Source organism: Haemaphysalis longicornis, unplaced genomic scaffold (genome assembly GCF_048455015.1).
Source record: "Haemaphysalis longicornis isolate Haplotype H1 unplaced genomic scaffold, Haemaphysalis longicornis Haplotype H1 scaffold_12, whole genome shotgun sequence".
Lineage (NCBI taxonomy): Eukaryota > Metazoa > Arthropoda > Arachnida > Ixodida > Ixodidae > Haemaphysalis > Haemaphysalis longicornis.
In genome coordinates, this window is record NW_027526225.1 from 76,812,397 (window position 1) to 76,820,009 (window position 7,613).

The 7,613-nt window shown below is 43.5% G+C and overlaps 1 non-coding gene across 1 annotated transcript; it reads right to left on the reverse strand.

The window, feature by feature from the left end:
* Positions 1–7,529: 7,529 nt before the first annotated feature.
* Trnal-cag (transfer RNA leucine (anticodon CAG)) lies at positions 7,530–7,613 on the reverse strand. Its single transcript has one exon. It is a non-coding gene; the product is annotated as a tRNA-Leu (tRNA).

A 7,613-nucleotide genomic window follows, 5' to 3' on the forward strand; every position in this document is an offset into this window, starting at 1 on the left:
CTTAGCTCGCCGAAGTTCCGTTCATCATTCGTTTCAGCCTGCCGCTTTGCGCGCTCGTACTCGCGTTTTAGTTTTAACTCATTAGCAAGCCGAGCGACATTTGCAGAATGGTCCCACGCCGCTTGCCGCTTCACCGCTGCTGCCTCGCAGACAACATCGGCACAGATGGACCAGTGTCCTGGCTCCCTTTTTCCATAGCACAGCAGCTGACGTAAGCACTGGTTTGACTATTGCGATAAACTGTGATGTCTCCTAAAGGGCGGTACCGTCTTCCTTACAAGCGATCGGTGAGTCAGGTGGTTAGTCATCATCATTATTCATCACCATCACCATTCACCAGCCTATCTACACCCACTGCAAAGCAAAGGCCTCTTCCATTAATCTCCAATTATCCCAGTCCTGTGCTAACTACGACCAATTTATCCCCGCAAACTTCTTGATCTCATCTGCCCATCTAACTTTCTGCCGCCCCCTGCAACGCTTGCCTTCTCTAGGGGTCCACTCTGTTACCCTTAATGACCAACGGTTATCTTGCCTTCGCATTACATGCCCTGCCCGCGTCCATTTCTTCCTCTTAATTTCTACTAATATGTCCTTAAAACGCGTTTCTTCCCTGACCCACTCTGTTCTCTTCTTGTCCCTTTAATGTTACACCTATCATCTTCCGTTCCCTTGCTCGCTGAGTCGTTCTCAATTTAAGTTGAACCCTCTTAAGTGAGCCTTCAAGTTTCTGCCCCGCGTGGACACAGATATCGTGGCAGCGGTCACGGCAGCGGAGGTGCACGGCTGCAGCTGCGGGAGGTCACGTGGTATCACTTCTTCACTTAAAGGTCAAACTTAGTGTCACTAGATAAGGTTACAGAGTATCGGCACTCTTTTCTCCTATTGTTACGCGCCGCCGCTGTGATCATTGGCCAGTTCGCATCACGCGACGCTTATTTACACTGCGACAGTTCATGGGCACCGCCCTTTTGATGTTTATGCCTTTTCTGTCGGTCAACTGTCTCAGCTGTGTCCTCCCTGCGCTGCGGCTGCGCGCGACTGGCGTCGTTTGAATGCGAATCAATGATAACGCCCTTCGCAGAATTTCAGCGGCAGAAGTGTGTCCCAAGATGCCCTGTTTCTGCGTCTTCGCCAGTGTTGGTTGCAAATGGCGTCGTCAAAGTTAGCAGTGAGGCCACAGAAGCGGCAGTCTGGCAACACTGATAAAAACCAAAATGGCCGCCGTTGCTCACTTGCGCGCCTCAGTGACGCAATGAGTTTCTTAGTATGCTAGAGAGGAAACTGCGTCTGGTATTCCATGTCGTCGTGAGGATTTATGGGAAGACCCCCCTTTGTGGCCTGGGCTTGGCATGACAATTGGATTCTTTAGCGGTTCTGGGGATTTGCTTTCTTCACTATGCATTAACACGTCTACGAGCTGCGAGGAAGCCGAATTCCTTCCTGTTGTGTGGTAGCCGTGTTCGGTAAAACAGCAGGCAGTGCGTGATCGCACCTGACGTTGGTCATGCGACAGTCGAAGGACGTATGGTTGACCGGATAATATGCCGCCGCGAAATTTGTTGCCGCCGAAAAAACCAAAAAAAGGTTCTTTTTTGAAGACAAGATACGACAGATACGGGCACCAAAATCCGTCCTATCTTGTCATCGTCCACGACTGTTTAACGCCACGTTTTCTTTTTTCTTGTTAAACTGCAGCTCACGGTCGGTGCACCGGTCCACCACGAAGGTGACGTTTTCATAGGCACGCTGCAAAATCTTTCCCAACTCTTTAAACAACTTATTATTTGAAATAATGGTAATATGGTAAAAGTAATAAAATAAGAGTCTATAATGAGTTTCCTCCCCAAATATTAACATTGTTCGTAACTACCAACTTGGCCTGCAAAATAGCAGGAACAAACATTCCGGCAAAAATACGCTTTACCTCCTTTTTTCTTAGCTTTAAAACATCTTAGCTGTTTTCTTTTAGGAGTACTCGAACCCTGTTCAGAAGGGAATATAGGAATAAACCAGAATAAAAGACATTTCTCGCAATAGCCAAACCAGGGCTTACGTCACCTGTTGTGCTATGGAAAAAGGGAGCCAGGACACTGGTCCATCTGTGCCGAGGTTCCCTGCGAGGCAGCAGCGGTGAAGCGGCAAGCGGCGTCGGGCCATTCTGCAGCTTTCTTAGCTGTTTTATTTTCCGCTTACATAATTGCACAATATGTTTCGCGTTTTTGTGGAACTTTGTTTAAATTTGCGGTCACTGAAACATTTCAATCCAAGCCAATGATGAAATTTAGGCGAGCTCATGATCTAATGGCGGTCCATGACGATACAGACCGCCTTGATGTGAGCCGCATAGACGCTAGCGCCAGATTCCTCTCTAGTGTATATTGTAAGAAACTCTATGCAGTGACGGTACTCTGTAGCTTATCTAGTCACACTAGATAAACTGTCATGGCCTGCGAAACTCGCTTGATTAGGCCAGTAAAACTTTCGCTTTAAAAAAGAACAATGTGGACAGAGTTATTTTTATAACAGCAAATTCAGCGCACGGACACTGGTGCGCACTAGCCTGAAAAAAAAAGTTGTACCAGGGAACCAATCGTCTGTTAACTCTGAACATTTCATTTATTTCACTCCAATCTTTTTTTATCAGACGTGATAGAGGTTTATGTCTGTCGATAAAGTTCAATAAATCTCCTTGTTGCAACCCCCGCACAGACCAGTATTATTTTCTTTTGTGCGCAGCATGTTCAGTGCCAACACCGAACCTTTTAGACCGAAATAAATGCTTGCTGTCAAGAAACGCACGCTTGCTTATTTTGCTGTCCCCTGCGAGAATTATTCTTTTCTTTTGGGCATTGTAGCGGCAAAATAATGGCACTGGCAGTTGAGAATAAAATACCGCGTTGTTTTTTCTCTTTTTTTTCTGCCCCAAGATCTGCCTCGGTGTCGTTTCTGAACCAACAAACTCTATCGGCGAGCAGTTCAGCAGCAAAACGATTTCGCTCGGTATGACTGAGCTAAGCTGTTTTTTTTTAATGTATTTTATTCTGGTTTATTCCTATATTCCCTTCTGAACAGGGTTCGAGTACTCCTAAAAGAAGGAGTACTCAAGTACTCCTAGAGTACTCCTAGAAAGGAAAGAAGTTTGCGCCGATGGCCTGCCCGCAGATTTTATCTACGTTGCCTCGAAAGATACATCACCTTGCAAGTAATTATTTTGAGCCACCAAAGGGCGATTTCGCTGAGTAAGCTATAGGCAGCATTAAAGAAATGCGCGCTTGAAAAACACCTATTTGTCCATCTTCCTGTTCAGGCAATGTTGTCATGCAATGAAGAAGGGAGTAGGGTTCCTGTAGAAATTAACGTTTATGGGGCGACCTTGTGTTCCGCAATAAACCAGAAAATACAAGCCGCCAGTAAGCAGTCAACAAAATGGCATGCGCAGTCGAGCGTCGGGGAACACAAGGCCGCGGAGTTTCCTTCGCACGCATTTATCTATCGTGCTCTGGATAGTAACCGCAAAACCACACCCTTTGTTTATCAAACAGGATTTCCGGTGCAGTACACAAAAGAATGAGAAAACGAGGGCTTTTCTTAATATACAAAATAAAATAGCCGGGCGTGGCCACGCGGTGTTAGCAAGATATTAGTAAACAAATACAAACGCGTGGTTCCCGGTGCTAAATTCAAAACTTTACCGTCCCTTACTGACGAAAGTTTAGAGAAGCGCGAAAGCTAAAAGTTTGTCAAACCTTCGCTGAAAGTCCGTACAATCAATCGTCAAACCTTCATGAAAACCCAAATCGCAAACGAAGAGCGAACCCATACGACGATTTGTGCGCACTAATTAAACACACCTACGAATGATCCAAATCTATACCGATACATGGTTTATGAGATAAAGCTATAGCATTTTACTCCTTTTTCGTGATCTAGGCGTGATTGTCTTATTAGAACCATTCCTTTTTTTTCGCGATTTTCAAGTAACCGTTTTTACATTACAGAAGCCCAGTTGAACGCACGAGCCGTGTCTAGAGATCTTATCAGTGCTTTTCGGTCGACCAACCGGTCTATGGGGAAATTCATTAGCTTTTTGACATAACGACGTAGTTACCACTAAGAAATCTCTCGCTTTTAAAAAAACGTGGTATCAGTGCCCGTACTTTTTTTTTTCAGTTGAAATCCCCTAACATAATGCAATCATTCCACGTCACACACAATTTATTTTTTTAAGAAACGAGAAAAGACAAAAGGGCCCTTGTCCAACCTCTGTCCTCTATCTCGCACTTTTTGCGTAGCGGCATTAGCTTGCCAAAATATAAAAAGCAGAGGACCACGTTCTCTCTATCTGCAAAAAAAGAAAAACACTGCTTCCGTTATTGTGCAAACCATTTGATGAGTGAACATCAAGCTCACGGCAAGCGCAGTGGGCCACAGTAGGCCAGGGTAGGTTGCAATTTAGTGGGCAGCCTTCACACGAAAAGCCAGGCGTTTCTATAATCGGGAACAAGTTAAGGGCACAGGGTAAGCCCTATACTTCCCATGTGTTTTTGGCCATTTTGAGGTACATTTTTCTCGGCATCTAATAAAGGTATCTACATAACGTATATATCATTTTCTTTCAAATTTTGTGCTCTTTTAACTGTACTAGAAGTATGAACATGCTTAAAAAATCCAGTTTTTTATAATTTTTTGTTCGTTAGTACCTAAATTTTTGCATTATTTTAGTATTAAAAGTTGTGTAACAAAAAAACTGTTCCATGCATATTTTTAATTCTAGTACAGCAGGTGTGACAAGTTATGTAGATGACAGGGAGAAAAAATCAGCTTGTTGTCTTGGAAGATATATGAAATAATGGTACCTATGTACGAAAAAAACATTGTTTTGAGATAATTGAGTTTAAAGTAAAAAAAGAGGTGAAAAACAATACTTTTTTGACAAAAACACCACTAGAGCAATTTATTTAAAAAGCACCAGCTTTATAATCACTGTCAAAGTCATTTTTTTGCTTTTCACCCGGTCGTCTGTCCTTCCTTGACTATTTTGTGCACCATCGTACAGATCTGTTCACAAATTATTTTGCTTGTGGTCAACCTCTTTAAGCCACTTGGTGGTGTTGCGCCCAGGTTTTGGTCTGAATGGCTTCAAAATGCTGGTTCATGTGTTGCTTCATCATTTAATGAAAGAACAGCATCCAATGTTGGAATCATTAGAGTGTGAAGCCCAAAAAAGATGTTTTCGTGTGCGCAGCTTCGAGGGGCAAATGTGGAAAAAACGTGCAACAGGGTCTTTGGATTGCCCTCGCTGAGAAATCAGCTATGCAATGGTTGCTAAGCAATTTCTTAATACAGCTGGTTCCAGAAAAGCATTTTGATCTGAAACTTGGAGTTTTTTGATGAAAAAAATTACAATAAACGCTGAGAACATTCTTAAGAGGATGTGGGCACTTACTACTTCCTTACAGGAAAACTGCGTTTTAGCGAGAAATAAGAGTTTTTTGGGCAAGCGTGAATATGGAAAATGTGCACAAGGATTGAACTTTCCTAATTGCGAAGAAAAACAAAAAGTCATTTTTTCAAAATTTCGCCTTACCCTGTGCCCTTAAGAACAGCAGTAGCTCATGTGCGGTATCATTCCGCCTAAGCGACGGACCCGGATTTCAACGGGCGCGCGCGTTTTGAAAGTGGATTGGTATGAATGCGTGATATCGTCTGCCTTTTCTCACGCAGTTTGTTTGTCGTCGCTGGAGTCGTTTATAAGCATATTAAGTAAAACAAATCACGGAAACGGCTCGCACCATGTTCAAAATATTCCCAGGAACGCACTACTTGCGCCTCGCGGAGTAGCATCCAGCTGCGGTGATGAGGCACAGCGGCAACTTCCGTTGCTGTTCTTAAGTTGTAACTTAGTATAGACGTCTAGTTGGCCGCTCGTCACCAGCTTCACCCGTAGCTCATGTGGCGGAAGGGGAGACGGGAAAGGGGAAAACTTGGGCTCGCGTTTTATTGTGATTTGAGGTTAAGTGCTCAGTTGTGAACATAACGCATTCGGCTGTGGATTGAGTAGGAAATACACGATGGAGGCGGACTGCGTGAGGAGATGTATTGCTTTATAGTCTCAAAAGTAGGGATTCTTTGTCCTTGTAGAGTTCAGGGGGAGGATGAGGGGAGCTAAGGAAAAGGACGGGACGGGATGTGTTGGCTGTGGGACCGCTAATACCGGATAATTACGAGTGTTTGTTTTCGGGTAAAACTCGATTTTACCCGATTCTTACACCCCAAACGTGTTTCAGGAAACAATCGGGTTGTACCCGATTTCCCCCCGAATAGAGGTTTTAAACCTTGCGATCTGCACAATCGTGGGCTGACGGTCCACCATTCTCAACCGGTACTTGCTGGCAGCAATCCCCAAAAACACAGCTTTCGAACTCATCGAGTGTTGGCATGACTCTACCGCTTGCTACGCTGGGCTGGCAAATGCTACATTGACGTTGTGCCCAGGTAATGGAAGCTGTTATTTCGAGAGCACTTTCTCCCAGCTGAGATACATTTAATTATTGGACAGGTCTCGAATGAAGACCGACATGTTCCCCATGTAGATAACAATGCATGTAAACAATTAAAACAAAGATGTGTAAAAAATCGATTAGCAGCTCTTTGCAAATAAAATTTATTATTTCTTAGAAGTTGCCCATGCAATTTGCTGTGATCATTACTGGTTCATTTTCAAACAAACGCCCAATTTTTAGAGTAATTGCTAAAAAACGCTGATATCCCCCCGATTACAAGCTTGAAAAAAAACACACCAAATTTAACATGTTATAGTTAAGAAGCTCGTGATAACAAGTGACAGAATAACGGTAGTGTATTACTTAATTATAACATCTGGATATTAAACTAAAAAATCCGAATTTCGGATTAGTTTTACAAAAAACCCGATCTCTCCCCGATTGCCAGTTTGAAAAATAGCACCTTATTTTTATCCCACTAACTAAAAATATATAAGACCGGAAAACGAACAACTTTACGGATAATGTCTTGGAAGGTGGCAATAAAGCTTGTCAATGCTGCCTCCTGGAGGGAAGCAAGCAAGCAATCAAGGAAGGAAGGAAGGAAGGAAGGAAGGAAGGAACTACGCATGGGAAGTAGGAAAGGAGGGATTTAAAGACAAAGGAAGGGTATTGAAAAAACTGTGATTAGAGCTTGAGGAGCACGATAAGGAAATTTGAAGGTAACTACAAAAACAAAACTGTGGGTGATAATAAAACCTAGAACAGAACAGGTAAACTAACGAAATGACGATTAAAAGATGGTCCCCGTTGTCCCTACAATCGTTCAGACAAGGCTGTGTCCTTTGAAAAACGAAGTAATTCTTTATTGCGCAGCTTGCTGATGAGCAAAGTTGTTGCCCATCAGTAAGGAATGGCCAGGCATCCAGTCGAGCTTGAGTGACCGTTTAACCGATGCAAAGGCAATGTTGCTTTCAGACTTCTTGGTTCCTTCCGAAGCAAAAAAAAAAAAAAAAAAACGTTTGTCAGAAGTGGGATTCGAACCCACGCCTGGAAGTCCAGACTGCGACCTGAACGCAGCGGCTTAGACCGCTCGGCCATCCTGAC